We start from the raw sequence: 17,031 nt of genomic DNA, 5'->3' as shown, positions 1-17,031 counted from the left end.
ATAAAAAACCGTATAGCACGTATACACAAGACAAACAGATGTATACAACCAATAGTAAAAAGCAGAGAACCAAAATCACTGACCAAACTATAAACTAACAGAAAAATAAATTAAATAGGAAGCATTCAAACATCCCACATAGAGAAGCCTCCCTGTCCACCAGGTTGTACCTGGAATGCATGGTGGCTACAGCTGCAGAATTCACACCGAGTTTTCCCTGTATTATCTAATCACACACGGAAGACATGATATGCATGAAAATCAGGGATGGATTTAATGCCCTGAACTTGTTCTTAGAGCAGAGGCAAATGTAACATGTATTTGAGAAGAAGAAGAAGAAGAAGAAGAGTTGATTTTATATCCCAATTTTCTCTACCTTTAAGGAGTATCAAGCTGGCTTACAATGACCTTCCCCTCCCCACAACAGACACCTTGTGAGATAGGTGGGGATGAGAGTTCGGAGAGAACTGTGACTAGCCCAAGGTCACCCAGCAGACTTCATGTGAAGGAGTGGGGAAACCAACCTGGTTCACCAGATTAGAGTCCGCCACTCATGTGGAGGAGGGGGAATCAAACCCAGTTCTCCAGATTAGAGTCCACTGCTCTTAACCACTACACCACGCTGGCTGATAGGGTTGCCACTCTGCAGGTGGGTCCTGGAAGTCTCCCGGTATTACAACTGATCTCCAGATTACAAAGATCAGTTCCCTTGGAGGAAACGGCAACTTCACAGAGCAGTCTCTCTGGCCACATACTTGCTGAGCTCCCTCCCCCAACTCTACCTTCCCCAGGCTCCGCCTCCAAATCTCCCGGAATTTCTCAAGGTGGAGATGGCAAGGCCAATTTGTGACCCAGCAAATTGTCAAAATTTGGATCTTGGGATATGGATTTTCTCTTGCAAATCTGCAAATCTGAGGATTCCTCCTCCTCCCGTCAGTTCCAAAATCACGGTAATAAAGCAAATCAGAATAGAATGCATTGGCCACCAGGAAAGAGTACTTCCGACATTACACAACATACTGCCGGGGCAAACGTGCTCCAGGGGATGTAGGCATGCCTTATGAACAAAATGTGAACATGAAGACTTTTATATCCCTATCAAAGGATTGTCTACAACAAGATAATGTGTGAGGAAATTACAAGATAATGGCCCTTTCAACATGGAAAATGCAAAGTTTTATAGCCTTCCCACATGATGCAGGGTAGGTAGCAACAGTTTTGAGCCAAACTATTTAATAATAACCATAAGGGACGAGTGGCCTGAAATTTGAAACCAGAAGAAGAAGAGTTGGTTTTTATATGCCGACTTTCTCTACCACTTAAGGGAGAATCAAATTGGCTTACAATCACCTTCCCTTCCCCTCCCCACAACAGACACCCTGCGAGGGAGGTGGAGCTGAGAGATTCTCCAGATTAGAGTCCACCGCTCCAAACCACTGCTCTTAACCACTACACCACGCTGAATAAAATATGGGGTGCGCATGCATATCCGATGTGTACTGATGGTGAATTTTTTTAAACATCAATTTTTTAAAATGGCATTCGTGTTCATTACAAAAAAGAACTTACTGCAAACAGCAGTCTGAAGTAAGTTAAACAAGCGAGGATTGGTCAGAAGCGGTGGCTCAGTAGGAGAGCATCTGCCAGGTCCATCTTCGCCACCAGAGGGAGGTTTTGGGTGCGGAGCTTAAAGAGGGCGGGGTGTGGGGAGGGGAGGGACTTCAATGCCATAGAATCCAATTGCCAAAGCGGCCATTTTCTCCCGGTGAACTGATCTCTATCTGCTGGAGATCAGATGTAATAACGGGAGACCTCCAGCTAGTACCTGGAGGTTGGCAACCCTACCAGGGTAGCCTCAGACACCAGAATGACACCGGGCACATTTTAGGAGACTCTTCTGCACACATCACACGGCCCGGTTTCGAGCGCAAAAAGTTCACCGACGAACCTTCGGCTTATCGCTAGGATAAACCGACACTGTAGGAAAGCCCAAACCAGGGCGCCACCACAGAATGAAAATAAAAGCCCCGCTCTCCTTTGCATAGAAATTAATGTTTAAAATATCCGACATGCTCTCGCAAGCAAATCCAGCGTCCAATTACCATAGCAATTACCAGGCCCGTTCTCTAAAATACAGCTAATGATACCACAGGAAATGGCTTTCCTTGCTCTTGTCAAATTCGGTGACCTCCTGGCTCATCACTTCAACATAATGACTACATTTTTTTCCCGACCATTAGCAATTTATCTTTGGAAGGGCGGGGTGAGGGGAGAAGGTGCTTAACTACGAGGTAACCCCTGAGGGGGGAAATAACCTGGCAGAAGTAATTTTCTTCCTTATCCCCAGCCTTATTTTATGGGAAGGGTCAGAGAACCTGTTACTGATTCTGATATCCTTATTGTGACAATTGAACGTCTGGGTAGTGAATTATCTGAACCACACAGAGTTCCACGGTTGTGTTACGTTGCTGTAAAATGCATCCAGCAATGAACTTTGCCAAGAAAGTAACCGTGGTTACTACTGATAGATATTGTCCCGAGACGGAGGTCCTTGGACTCTTTCCCGACTCCTCCAGCACTTACCTCCTCCAGGTAGGCCACGAAGGGGAGTCCTACAGCTGATGCCGCCATGGGCCGCGAGCCCCCGGCCGTGCCCATCTCCTCCCCACTCACAACAAGGGAGCCTAAGCTGTGGGAGGGGCTGTGGCTCAGAGGTAGAGCAGCTGCTTGGCATGCAGAAGGTCCCAGGTTCAATACCCGGCCTTTCCAGTTAAAGGGACTAGGCAAGTAGTTAACGTGAAAGACCTCTACCTGAGACCCTGGAGAGCCGCTGCCAGTCTGAGTAGACCATACTGACTTTGATGGGATGCCATGTTAATGAGGGAACTAGCTTGTTCTCTGTTGTTTCAGAGACTAGGACACGGAGTAATGGATTTAAACTAAGAGAAAAACGATTCCACCTAAACATTAGGAAGAACTTTCTGATGGTGAGGGCAGTTCGAAGGTGGAATGTGCTTCCTAGGGGTGGGTGGGTGGCGTCTCCGTCTTTGGAGGTCTTTAAGCAGAGGTTGGATGGCCATCGGGAGCGCTTTGATTGTGGGATCCTGCATGGCAGGAGGTTGGACTGGATGGCCCTTGTGGTCTCTTCCAACCTTGTGTGATTTTGTGATGGACCAAGGGTCTGATTCAGTATAAGGCAGCTTCATGTGTTCATGTGTACCAAACAGCAATGGGGATGGCAAACCCTGTTGATTTTTTAATGTTCCAAATCAACTGAAGTTTGGCTGCTTGCTGGCAGTTCAGTGAGGGTTGCCAGCTCCGGGTTGGGGAATAGCTGGAGATTTTTAGGGTGGAGCCTGAGGAGGACGGGTTTAGGGAGGGGAGGGACTTCAATGCCATAGAGTCCACTTGCCAAAGCGGCCATTTTCTCCAGGGGAACTGATCTCTATCGGCTGGAGATCAGTTGAATTAGCAGGAGATCTCCAGCTAGTACCTGGAGGTTGGCAACCCTAAATTCAGTGGATTGCCAGATGAAAGGGGAAGATTTCCCCCCCTTTCCTTCCGCCACCAGTCCTTGACATAGATCTGCTAGCATCAACTAGATTTCTCCTAGACTTTAACACACTGGGTTTGGAGAGGGATTAGGCAAAACACAGAAATTTTGGACAGCCTGACTCTCCAGAAAGAAATGCAAATGGAATTAAAGCATCTTAAAGTATTTGATATTGAAGATGGTGGAGGTGTATGACATAGATTAATCTTTGGCTTCGCAGCAACAGCTATACAGCATCTGCAGCTCCAAATACAAGGGATTCAAGAAAAAAAAAATCACTGTCTAATTTGGTATATATGTATGTGCCACCAAGTCACAACCAAATTATGGCGACTCCAGGCAAGCAATCACGCAGAGGTGATTTGCCATTGCCTTCCTCTGCACATAGGGTTGCCAACCTCCAGGTACTAGCTGGAGATCTCCCGCTATTACTACTGATCTCCAGCCGATAGAGATCAGTTCGCCTGGAGAAAAATGGCCGCTTTGGCAACTGGACTCTATGGCATTGAAGTCCTTCCCTCCCCAAACCCCACCCTCCTACGGCTCCACCCCAAAAACCTCCCACCGGTGGCAAAGAGGGACCTGGCAACCCTATCTGCACAACCTGCCTTGGCAGTCTCCCATCCAAGTACCGACCCTGCTTAGCTTCTGAGATCAGACAAAATCGGGCTATACCATGCTGCTTTCCTTCCCCCTCTCTAATTAGCAGAATCTTTAATTATTTTTGTATCTGCTATTTGAATTTTGGCTGCTAATTCATTGCTATTTTGTTTTTGTGTATATATAGGTTTCGCTGATTCATTGTTTTACTATTTATGAAATTTTGCCAGAAGCTACTTCACGCACATATATGGAGGGTAGGCACATTATTTTTATTTAGAGCGTTTGGGGTTGGATCCATTGGATTGCCAGTTCTGCAAGAGAGAGGAGAGGCCTGTTTTGATTGCTTAACAGGCTATGCCAGGGATTGTGGATCAGATGGGGGCAAAACAAACAAACAAACAAACAAAAAAACCCATGTGGGACACACCATAATAAGGTGGTGAATTGGGGCAGATTGCTCCTCTTTCCTCTTGGGACTTCAATTGGGGTATATGGCCATGTAGTCCACCTTCCAAAGCAGCCATTTTCTCCAGGTGAACTGATCTCTGTCACCTGGAGATCAATTGTACTCCCACGAGATCTCCAGCCACTACCTGGAGGTTAGCAACCCTAGTGAGTAAGGTGGGTTCTAAATAAATAAACAAACAATAAAATGGAATGGGGTGAATGTTATCATAAGCCACTTTGAGTCCCCATGGGGGAGAAAAGCAGGAGATATAAATAAAAGAAAAAAGATAAAATACAAATAAAATACTAATTAAGCAAACAAACCAACAACAACCCAGTGTAAAACTTGGAGCAGTATTTCTATACAAATTAAAATTCCTCATCCTTTCCAGCAACCCCTTTCTTGCTCCTGGCTTTTACCACGCAAGCACAAAATTTGGCCATTTGTTTCGAGATCATGGGATTTCCGCCGATTAATGACTTTTCCACACCTGCTCCGAACTTTCAGAGAATTTAGCTAATATAGGATAAATACGGTTAACCCTCTATCCACTATAATATGGGCATCGGGGAAAAACATGTATTGCCATAGACATGAAGTAAGTCCTTTGCACCAATAAGCCAGAGTTGGTTGGATGGTACTTCCTGTCTCCTCTTCAGACTTCGACATAAGGCTTGCTCATTGTGATGAGCAACTAGGAAACTGCATTTGCTGGCTCTAGATTTCTTCCACCTTGCTCCACCTCCCCTCCGGCGAAAGCAAGGTCTGATCCTGAGTTCTGCGGAAGCAAAGTTCAAATTCTTGATCCCCGTTTTTCCCCCACGAGCAAGGACAAGTGGCAGACAACACAACCCGGCTGCTCTGTGGCAGCCGAACCTGGCAGGCAGACTTTCTCATCTCTGTTTTATGTCTCCTAATCAACATAATGAGAATTTGTTCTAGCTTCTGGGGAAAATGTTAATGACTGTATTCCGGGGCCTCCCTCCCCCCAACACTGATGAACCTTTCCTTCTCTATTCTGTGGGATTTAAAAAAAGGGAGAAAAATAATGAACTGGCCTGATGAGATGCTAATGAGGCAATAGAAAGAAAGCTCCTGGATATGGAGGGGAGGGAAAGGAACCCAGACTGAGGATGCTACTAGTCCTGATAAGCAAGAGACTGAGACAGTCAAAGGTAGGGTTGCCAGCTCTGGGTTGGGAAATACCTGGATATTTTGGGGGCAGAGCCTGAGGAGGGTGGGGTTTGGGGAGGGGAGGGACTTCAATGCCATAGAATCCAATTGCCAAAGCGGCCATTTTCTCCAGGTGAACTAATCTCCAGTGGACGGAGAGCAGCAGTTGTAATAGTGGGAGATCTCCAGCTACTACCTGGAAGTTGGCAAGCTTACTTCATGTGTTTTCAAGGGTTGAACCTGTGACCCTCAGACCAGGAACTCTGCTGGCTTGAACACATGAAGCTGCCTTATACTGAATCAGACCCTTGGTCCATCAAAGTCAGTATTGTCTACTCTGACTGGCAGCGGCTTTCCAGGGTCTCAGGCAGAGGTCTTTTCACATCACCTACTTGCCTAGTCCCTTTAACTGGAGATGCCAAGGGATAGAACACTATGGCATTGAAGTCCCTCCCCAAACCCCGCCTTCCTTAGGCTCCGCCCCAAAAATCTCCTGCTGGTGGCAAACAGGGACCTGGCAACCCTACTCTCAGCATATCCTACCTCATAGGGTACTTTGTAACCACTACACTACACTAGCTCTAACTAATGTGTTTAGAGAACAGCACAACAAAAATAAGACACTCCTCCTTGTTGGTGGTTCCAGTGTTCAGTGTTTCATGTGATTTTGCAGTGGTTGATTTTTTATGTTTTGTAAACTGCCTTGAGGAGCCCCGTGGCACAGAGTGGTAAACTGCAGTACTGCAGTCCAAGCTCTGCTCACGACCTGAGTTCGATCCCAATGGAAGTTGGTTTCAGGTAGCCGGTTCAAGGTTGACTCAGCCTTCCATCCTTCCGAGGTCGGTAAAATGAGTACCCAGCTTACTGGGGGTAAAGGGAAGATGACTGGGGAAGGCAGTGGCAAACCACCCCGTAAACAAAAATTTGCCTAGTAAACGTCGGGATGTGACGTCACCCCATGGGCCAGGAATGACCCGATGCTTGCACAGGGGACCTTTACCTTTTTAAACTGCCTTGAGCACCCCTTGGGGTAGAAAAGAGGCATATAGTTAAGTATATTTCTAATTACCTATACTATATTTCAGATATCCGAATGCACATGGAATGCGCCGGGCATTTCCAAGTACCATATAAATGCTCCATGTTACTGAAATAAATATTTGATTTTGTTTCCTCGCTTTACCACCTGCCCCAGGTCCTCAGGATGGGTTCAAAACGTACACACGGTAATGAGGAGGATCTGTGACACCGTCTAGAATGGTGGTTTTCTGAAAAAGGAGAAGACTTTTCAGATTTGGCCTTTTGAGTACTGGGGAAATCATTAGGGATTTCATTAAGGCTGCGTTGTCAAGGACTTGTAGCAGCAGTGTGGTGGGGAAGAGACAGAAAGCCCGGAGAGAAGTCAATTATTTGCCACTCTGACTTCCCCTAACCGGCTTCCACTCTGCAAGCAGCATAACAATCCTTGGCAAACAAATTCCATTTTTAATGGCCTGCTGCTAGGGTTGCCAATTTCCAGGTTGCACCTGGTGATCTCCTGCTAACTACGATTGATCTTCAGGCGACCAACTACAGTTCCCCTGGAGAAAATGGCTGCTTTGGAGAGTGGGCTCTATGACATTATTTGCCCTGCTGAGGACCCTCCCCTCTCCAAACCTCACCCTCCCCAGATTCCACCCGCAGACCTCCAAAGAATACCAGGGTCGTGACGCGAAGGCAGGCAATGGCAAACCACCTCTGAATGTCTCTTGCCTTGAAAACTCCACCAAAGGTCACCATAAGTCAGATGTGACTTGATGGCAAGGAAAAAAGTAACAAGCCCATCCAAATCAGCTAGGAGCAGTGTGTGCGTAAAGTGCAGTCAAGCCGCAGGTGACTTATGGCGACCCCATAAGTCAAGTGGGTAAGCAGAGATGGTTTGCCATGGCCTTCCTCTGCAAAGTCTTTCTTGGTGGTCTCCCATCCAAGAACCGACCCTGCTTAGCTTTCAAGATCTGATGAGATTGGGTTATGCTATACCACTCAATGTCCCGGCTGTGATGTACATGAGGGGATAAAAGCCCACAACATTAACTCTTGCAATTGGCACACACAGAGTCTCAAACCTCTGGATTGATCAAGTCCAGCTGCCCCCCCCCCAAGCCTTGCTAAGTTTGGACTTAGCAGCAAAACCAGCTCCAGCAATTACTTGAAGAGGAGAAGAAGAGTTAGTTTTTATATGCTGACTTTCTCTACCACTTAAGGATGAGTCAAACCAGCTTACAATCACCTTTCCTTCCCCTCCCCACAACAGACACCCTGTGAGGTACTGTAGGTGGGGCTAAAAGAGCTCCAAGAGAGCTGTGACTAGCCCAAGGTCACCCAGCTGGCTTCACGTGGAGGAGTGGGGAATCAAACCTGGTTCTCCAGATCAGTCCACCGCTCCAAACCACCATTCTTAACCACTATACCATGCTGGCTCACCACGCTGAGGCCCCTTTGGGTAGAGGGTAATGTCACCAATCTTCAGGTGGGGCCTGGAGATCTCCCAGAATCACAACCAGTTTCCAGACTACAGAGAGCACTTCCCCTCAAAGAAACGGCAGCTTCAGAGTGTGACCCCTATTATATCATGTCCGTGCCGAGCTCCATCCCCTCCCCAAACTCCCCCCCCAGGCACCACCCCCAAATCCCCAGGAATTCCCCAAACTGGAGTTTGCAACCATAATTCCTGGCCTAAATTCAGGTACATCCATCCATGACCCTTGCTCGTTTTTTGATATTGTTTTAAATCAGAGCATGCAGGGGGAAAGAGGTGGTATGGGAAAACACTGAGAAAAGCTTGCCGGTAGTTTTCGCTTTCTCAGCTGTTGTTACAGTGTGAAGAAATTAATATTTCAGGTACTGAGGTGATCACAAGTTATACATAATTTACTCGGCAGCTAGCTCCCTTGTGGTCATCTGAACAGCTCAAGGAAATGGCGAGGGTATGAAAGAAAAGAAAACAATCCTCTGACATGCTGCATTGGGATAAACTCTGTGTAAAGGCGAGGATGTCACCAAACCAGAGTATCCCATCGCAAGGGTGCCCTGTTTTCATTTCATGCCCTCAGACTGTTTACAGCATTAGTTTACAGGGGTAGTAGTTAGAGTGCTGATCTAGGAGAGCTGGATTCAAATCCACGCTCGGGCATGAAACCCACTGGGTGACTAAAGGCTTCTCTCTATATATATCTTTGGCTGTTTATGCATGGGTACCTTCACTCACGTTTGCCCTCGGTCTGTCTCTGTTGTTCTCCAGATCAGACTCCACCACTCCAAACCACTGCGCTTAACCACTACACCATTCCGGCTGAGTAGACCTGTTTAGGACTGCTATTTTACAGCTCCAAAAGCCAGGGAGAAACCTGTACTCAAAATGTCAGAAGCAGGACCTTAATTCATCCTCTGCCACTCCCCCAGCCAGAGAATTACAGGGCTCTCCAAATCTTCAGATTAATCAACATACCCCTGTTGGTACGTGAATCTACAAATCCGCTCAATGTCATTTTGTCATGTTTCTTGCAAAACAAAAAAGCTTGACATCCAGCTAGATTTTCTAAACCTCAGATGATGCACTGAAATTGGCCGGGCACCAAAAACAGTGACTCTGAGCAGCTTTCCGAAATTGAACCGCTTGTTAACCTGTTTAGCAACTCTTAAGGCACAATGTCTTTACTTAATTGATGATATGTACATAACAACTCTTTTCTCCCAGCGACAAGCTCTTTCTGATGGAAAGGAAAAGTCAGCCCCTTTCTTCGAGCTGAGAAAGAGAGAACCGCAGGGACTCCCTGGAATCAACTGCGCGAAGACAAAACTATGTGAGCTGTGACTCACGAACGCACAAACCCTGCCAGAAATTTTGTTAGTCTTTACGGTGCTACTGGACTCTACTGGAGGGGAAGGGAAGGTGATTATAAGCCGGTTTGATTCTTCCTTAAGTGGTAGAGAAAGTTGGCATATAAAAACAACCTCCTCCTCCTCTTCTCCTTCCCCTCTTTTCCACTGCTACAGACAGATTAACATGGCTACCCATCGAAAACTATGAACAGTCAGACTAACTTTCCTCTTCAGGAAATTTAATCTCACATCGAAAATGTATTCTTTGCATTTCATCCCCTTAGGGTTGCCAACCTCCAGGTACTAGCTGGAGATCTCCTGCTATTACAACTGATCTCCAGACGATAGAGATCAATTCACCTGGAGGAAATGGCCGCTTTCGCCACTGGACTCTATGGCATTGAAGTCCCTCCCCTCCCCAAACCCCGCCGTTTTCAGGCTCTGCTCCCAAAACCTCCCACCGGTGGCGAAGAGGGACCTGGCAACCCTACATCCCCTTCTCAATGAAACCTGGAGATGCTTGCAAAATATGCTTCATCCCAATTTCTCCCTGAATTTTGAGGTCTTGGATGATCATGTCTTGCTTCCAAAATGGAAACAAAACACTGCTCCCTTATTTATTTTGTACAGATGGTTTGCGTACCGCCGCTTCCCCCTAACTCGATACTATCCTGCTTCTTTTAGCATCAATAAAAAGCCCTGATCCAGTTGTTGTTAATTTTTAAAGCTAAGCACTCCTTAAAGTAGTTTGGGAGGGCAGGGTCTCCAAGGGCACGTCGAGGGGCACTTGCTATCTCTGCATAAATTAAAAGCTAATTGGAGCTACAGGGTACAGTAGCAAATGCCTTCAGGCGTACAGGCATTTGAAAGCTAGTATAAAGAGCCATTTCCAAGCTCATAATTATAGCAGGCACTTAAAATAACATTTGCATTTTACATTTCATCTCCGTTACCTGAGAAAATTAAAAAATCGTTCTCTGCCCATTAGTGTTGTCCAGTAATGTCCTTCATTTTAAAAAAAAGATAGATCTGGAACAGATTAAGATAATGTTCACCAGGTTTCCCCCCCCCCCCCCCCGTTCTTGAAAGAGATAAAGGTCCTCCTGAAATAATGGGCAGAATCAAGCGATTACAGTCGTCCCAAGGGTGAAGTCAGAGGACTGGGAACGACCCAAAAGGAACTGATGAACTCTGAAGAGTTTAGGAAGGCAGTGTTAGGTTGTTTGTTCATGCATGGGAGTTTTACCTGAGGTTCGTTGCTCGCTGGACCCACACCATCCTGTTGGGAATCTATGCATCAGCAGTCTCCAAGCTCAAATCAAGTCCCCGCCCCTTTAAATGCTGCTTTGTAATTGGCTTACTTTGTGGAGCTTACTGTGAGAGAAAATCCCCCCCAACCCAATTGCTGCATAAAAAAACATTTTAAGAACAAAAAACAAAAAATGGAGCTATCTGAAAAGAAGGGGTGGGGGGAGAAATCCAATCCTCGGTTTTAAAAAGACTTTCTTCTGCTCAGAAAGAGCTATGAGGAAGCAGGAAGCATTTGAATCCCTGCCTCTTTACATGCTGCTTTGTAATTGGCTGTGAGAGAAACCAAGCTTGGGTGTCCTGCACTTTGCCTTATGCATGGGGATTCCACCTAGGCTGAGCTCAGGGGAGAGGGAAGGATCAGGTTAACAGAGGAACGGGAAGTCCCGGGATTTGTGAGGGCTGGCAGCGAGGTCATCTCTAATGGACAGAAAATTAATGCATAACTCCAAGGAACAACTGAGACAGACCTGGGCAAACATGAGTGAAAGAACCCATGCATAAACAACCTTAGATACATACTGGAGGGAAGGTGGTATGGTATAGCCCAATATCATTAGATCTTGGAAGCTAAGCAGGGTCGGTACTTGGATGGGAGACCACCAAGGAAGGCTGTGCAGAATAAAGCAATGGCAAACCACCTCTGTTTAATCACGTGCGTTGAAAGCCCCTTGCTGGGGTCACCATCACTTGGCTGCGACTTGACAGCACATCGGTTCATATTACTGTAGTTGCTTGTGGTGGCCCTGAGCGCATGACCCCTCTGCACACTCAGTCAATGCATGGAGAGGCAAAGCAGCACACGGGTCTTCCCGTGCTGCTGGACTACTGCTGGATTGTCATCACTGTGCCTATGCACGGAGCAAGTGTGCATACGTATGCTTCCACACTGTCATCAGGGATGCCGCTTTCTCAACATCACAGGGTGGTAGTGTAAGCATGCAAGCTTCCCCTGCATGTAGGCAGAGTGCTGACAAGCCAGTAAGCGTGCAAAGGGGGTACACTGATGCCTTCTCTCTCTCTCTCTGAACAGAGAGGTCATCTGCTCAGGACTTCTAGGGTGGTGTCTGTAGGGTTGCCAACTGCCAGGTACTAGCTTGAGATCTCCTGCTATTACAACTGATCTCCAGCCGATAGGGATCAGCTCACCTGAAGAAAATGACTGCTTTGGCAATTGGACCCTATGCCATTGACGTCACTTTCCTTCCCAAACCCCGCCCTCCTCAGGCTCTTCCCCAAAAACCTCCCACCAGTGGCGAAGAGGGACCTGGCAACCCTAGGCGTCTGTGCTCAGTGGGAGAGGCAGTTGTCTGTAGATATCAGGTAGACAATTCAAGTTAAGCAGAGTTGTTTTCTGTTGCCCTGGAAGGTCAGACCAAAAACCAACGGATTGAAATTAAATCAAAAGAGTTTTCGGCTAAACATTAGGGAGATGTTCCTGGCAGTTAGAGCGGTTCCTCAGTGGAACAGGCTTCTGTGGGAGGTGATGGGCTCTCCTCCTTTGGAGGTTTTTATACAGAGGCCAGGTCATTACAACATACAGCCTCAGAGCAGCCCTCACATCATTGTGTTTTCAAACCATGCCCACGGAGCTCCTTTATGCAGGGCTTCAGTGCATGGTCTCCCCCATTACATCCTTCCCTGACCTTTATATACTGAGCCCCGGAACAAGTTTCTAGCAAACATTTTTTTAGGGTCACAATTGTCATCTGATGCTGACAGATTAATCTATTTGTTGTCAGATAGGGACCCGTATATTTCCAAAAGATTGGCACCGTATGGTCTGGCAGCCAAGAAAATCAGGGAAAAGCAAGCTATGATGGCAAAGTTGGTTAGAGCCGACTGGGCGTATTTCAAATTTTTTTTAAAAAAAATTGCATTCTTTTAATGATTCTGGTTCTGCCTATTTTAACCTGCTACTATACTGTTTTATATTGTAATGGCCTACGGCCTTATACAATAAACTTGACTTGACTTGCACAGAGGCTAGGTGGCCATCTGACAGCAATGCCGATGCTGTGATTCGCTACGGATTTAGGCAGATTGTGAGATGGAGAGCAGGAAGGGATGAGCCAGGGCTCAGCTCTTGTGGCCCTTTCTTGTATGCCCAGGGTAATGCTGATGGCCACTTTGGGGGTCAGGAAGGGATTTTCTTCCAGGCCAGACTGGCCCAAGGTTTTTTGCCTTCCTGTGGGCTTAGAGCAGGGGTCACTGGGGATGTGGAGGATAGCTGTGAATTTCCCGCATTGCGCAGGGGGGGTTGGACAAGATGACCCTTGGGGTCCCTTCCAACTCAATGTTTCTATGTTTCTACAAAATATATGTGGAGGAGGGTCCCAAAGCATTTTTGAAACACCTTCCAGAGGAGAGCCAGTATGGGGTAGTGATTAAGAGCGGTAGTTTGGAGCGGTGGACTCTGATCTGGAGAACCAGATTTGATTCCCCACTACTTCACATGAGCGGCAGACCCTAATCTGGTGAACCGGGTTGGTTTCCCCACTCCTACACATGAGGCCAGCTGGGAGACCTTGGGCTAGTCACAGCTCTCTTCGAGCTCTCTCAGCCCCACCTACCTCACAGGGTGTCTGTTGTGGGGAGGGGAAGGGAAGGGGACTGTAAGCTGGTTTGAGTCTCCCTTAAGTGATAGAGAAAGTCGGCATATAAAAACCAACTCTTCTTCTTTCCCCCCTCTGTTTTGGCATTCATTGGGGAGGAGATCAGAAACAGGGCAAAAAAGGGTGCCCCCTTGAGAATGAGGGCAGAAAATGCTGTTCTCGCTCTGGGTTGGCTTCACAATGTGATAACTGGCCAGATCATACAAGAAGAAAGAAACACACACACTTGTTTTTAAATCGTTTCAGGGGGTAGCTGTGTTGGTCTGCAGTAGAACAGTTAGATTTCAGTCCGGCAGCACCTCAGGGACCGACAAGATTTTCCAGGCTATGAGCTTTTGAGAGTCTAAGCTCCCGTCGTCAGATGTTTCTAAATGGCACTAATGCAGCTTCGGAGAGAGATAGTCAATGTGAACAAGACTGAGCGAAATGATCTGGAAACAGAAATATTTAGGCTCGGGGGCCTTTCAAGATAGCTCTTTAAAACAATCCAAGCCACACATTGTGATGGCTTTAAAGAGAAATTAGACACATTCATGAAAGACGGCCCTATCAATGGGTATTAGGTTTAATAAGCAAATGGAAACTCCATGTTCAGAAGCAGCAAGCCTAGTTAGGGGAGCAGATAAAGAAGAAGAGGAAGAAGAAGAAGAAGAAGAAGAGGAGGAGGAGGAAGAGGAAGAGGAAGAAGAAGAAGAAGAAGAGGAGGAGGAGGAGGAGGAGGAGGAGTTGGTTTTTATATGCCAACTTTCTTTACCACTTAAGGGAGACTCAAACCGGCTTACAATCACCTTCCCTGCCCCACAACAGTCACCCTGTGAGGTAGGTGGGGCTGAGAGAGTGTGACTAGCCCAAGGTCACCCAGCTGGCTTCATGTGTAGGAGTGGGGAAACCAACCCGGTTCACCAGATTAGCCTCCACCGCTCATGTGGAGGAGTGGGGAATCAAGCCCGGTTCTCCAGATTAGAGTCCAGCGCTCCAAACCACCTCTCTTAACCACGACACCTCGCTGGCTCTCAATGCTCTGAAAGTGGGCTTCCTGGAAGCATCTGGTTGTGGAAGACAGGATGCTGGACAAGTCTGACAATTGGTCTGTTCCAGCAGGGTTCTTCTTATGTTCCCGTTAAAACCTTTTTGAAGCAATACATATTTTACATCTTAAGCTGCCAGAAGAATTTACACGCAAAGGGAGAAGCCAGCCAAAGGGGGAGGGCAGGTGGAGCCCCATCCCGGGACCATGAAAGGAAAGACTGCGATGGGCTTAGGAATATACGTCTCGAAATGTTTCAGAGGGGATAGATGCCAAATTCACAGCTAGCCGCATCCTATTACCCCGCTCATCCTTTGATGTGGCACAGTGGAGCATAACAGCAACATGACAGTCGGGGAATTTACACGACAGCCTTTTCCCTTTCTGGAACTGATAGGAGGCGACCGTGAGAAAAAGTTCTCCGGGGACCACGCTGGAGATGAACTATCAAATGCCACGCTGCTGGTTTTCGCTGCGAAGCGGTTGATGGCTCGGAATTAGTTTTGCCGGGGAAACCAGGACCTGGGGAACAAATACAGGAAAGCTGCCAGTGGAGCTATGATGAAGAGCCGCAGCTCCCTGGAAGAGCCTGTGAAGTTCCTGGCATCTCCAGTTAAGAGGAATGCAGCTACAAGGGGTTTGGGGGGGCGGGGAGAAACCCTGCTTTGGAGACTGGCCACTGTCGAAACAGGAGGTGGGACTGGAGTAGGGTTGCCAGCTCTGGGTTGGGAAATGCATGGAGATTTTGGGGAGTGGAGTAGGGTTGCCAGGTCCCTCTTCGTCACCAGCGGTAGATTTTGGGGGCAGAGCCTTAGGAGGGTGGGGTTTGGAGAGGGGAGGGACTTCAATGCCATAGAGTTCAATTGCAAGGGTTGCCAGGTCCTACCTTTCCTCCGGCGGGAGACTTTTAAGGCACAGCTCGGGATTGCACGGCAACGCGTGGACACGCCAACGCGCGTGCGCGTCACCTCTGGTTTACAACCGGAAGTCCCGCCTCGCGAGAGGCCTTATGCCACTCAAACAGCTGATGAGAGCAAGGGCGGGGCAGGTGCTAAGAACTTTGCAAAGCAACACAACTGAAAAGCAACACCTTTGCAAACATGCAAAGGGCAGGGCAGGTGTGAAGAATTTTGCAAAACAATACAACTGCAAAGCAACACAAGCACGCAATGCAACACCTTTGCAACAGTGCAAAGCAACACCTGACACCTGGGAGTTTGCATACCATGGAAAGGGACAGAGGCAGCTAGCTATGCATAATGAGCAGGAGGGGGTGGAATTTCTCCTTTTGCATTGGACTTGGGACCAGGCAGATGCATTCTTTAAGTCACCATTTGAAAACCAGTTTTGAGCAAGCATCAAAATAACCTAACTGATCTTATGAATGAGGAAAAACCTGAAGAATAAAAATGAAGCCCCCCCTCAAACCAGGGAGAGAGAGACTAGAGGGGGAACACACACCCCAGGCAGAACCGGCAAAAGCCCCCTTTGGCTTCCCCCCCCCACCCACAGAAACTGCTCCCTCCCCACACACACACACAGACTCTGCTTTCCCCCCCACACACACACAGAAAAGAAAAAATATAGATTAAAGCCCCCAAAGGGGTCTTACTGTGGCTGTCTTCTGTTCCAGCAGGAGGGGCTGGGAGGCTGGGTAATCCAATATGATTCCATTTGTATCCAATATAAGATCCATATGTATGCATCTCTCGAGGGTGATCCATTCATCCCAATAGGGAAAAGGGGAAAGCCCATATCTTGGGGGGCCCTGACCCAATGTTTACAAAACTTGGGTGGTCTCTTAAAAAGCTTTGACTGAAGCTCCGCTGAAAGTCTGGGGTCGGCACACCCAAAAATGCGCCCCCTGCAGCCACGGAAAGAGAAAAGGGGGGGAGCCGATATTTCAGCCCCCACTGAACCCATCTTTACAAAACTTGGGTGGTCTCTTAAGAGGGATTCTCTGAAGCTATGATAAAAGTTTGGGGGCTGCACCCCCAAAAAAGCGCCCCCTGCAGCCACGAAAATGGAAAAGGGGGGAGAGGAAAAAGGGGTGGAGCCCATATCTCGGGGGGCCCTGACCCAATGTTTACAAAACTTGGGGGGTATCTTAAGAAGCCTTGTCTGATGCTCCGCTGAAAGTTTGGGGTCGGCACACCCAAAAATGCGCCCTCTGCAGCCATGGAAAGAAAAAGGGGGGAGCCCATATCTCGGGACCCCCTGACCCAATGTTTACAAAACTTGGGTGGTCTCTTAAGAAAACCTGTCTGAATATCCCCTGAAAGTTTGGGGTCTGTACCCCAAAAAATGCGCCCCCTGCAGCCACGGAAAGGAGCGAATGTGCACAAGCACCCCCTCACACACACATGAGGATTTCCCTCTCTCTCTCTCTTTCCCCTGCCGGCCGCACATCAGCTGATTCCTCCAGTACTCAATCCTGACTGAT

At 47.6% G+C, this 17,031-nt stretch overlaps 1 protein-coding gene across 1 annotated transcript in view; it reads right to left on the bottom strand.

The window, feature by feature from the left end:
* The window catches only part of GALNT9 (polypeptide N-acetylgalactosaminyltransferase 9), a 180,467-nt gene that overhangs the window by 106,963 nt on the left and 56,473 nt on the right, over positions 1 to 17,031 (bottom strand). The window lies entirely within an intron of this gene.

This window comes from Euleptes europaea, chromosome 13 (assembly GCF_029931775.1).
Source record: "Euleptes europaea isolate rEulEur1 chromosome 13, rEulEur1.hap1, whole genome shotgun sequence".
Taxonomy (NCBI): Eukaryota; Metazoa; Chordata; class Lepidosauria; order Squamata; family Sphaerodactylidae; genus Euleptes; species Euleptes europaea.
The sequence above is the reverse complement of the archived record's forward strand: the minus strand, read 5'-3'. Positions and strand labels throughout refer to the sequence as shown.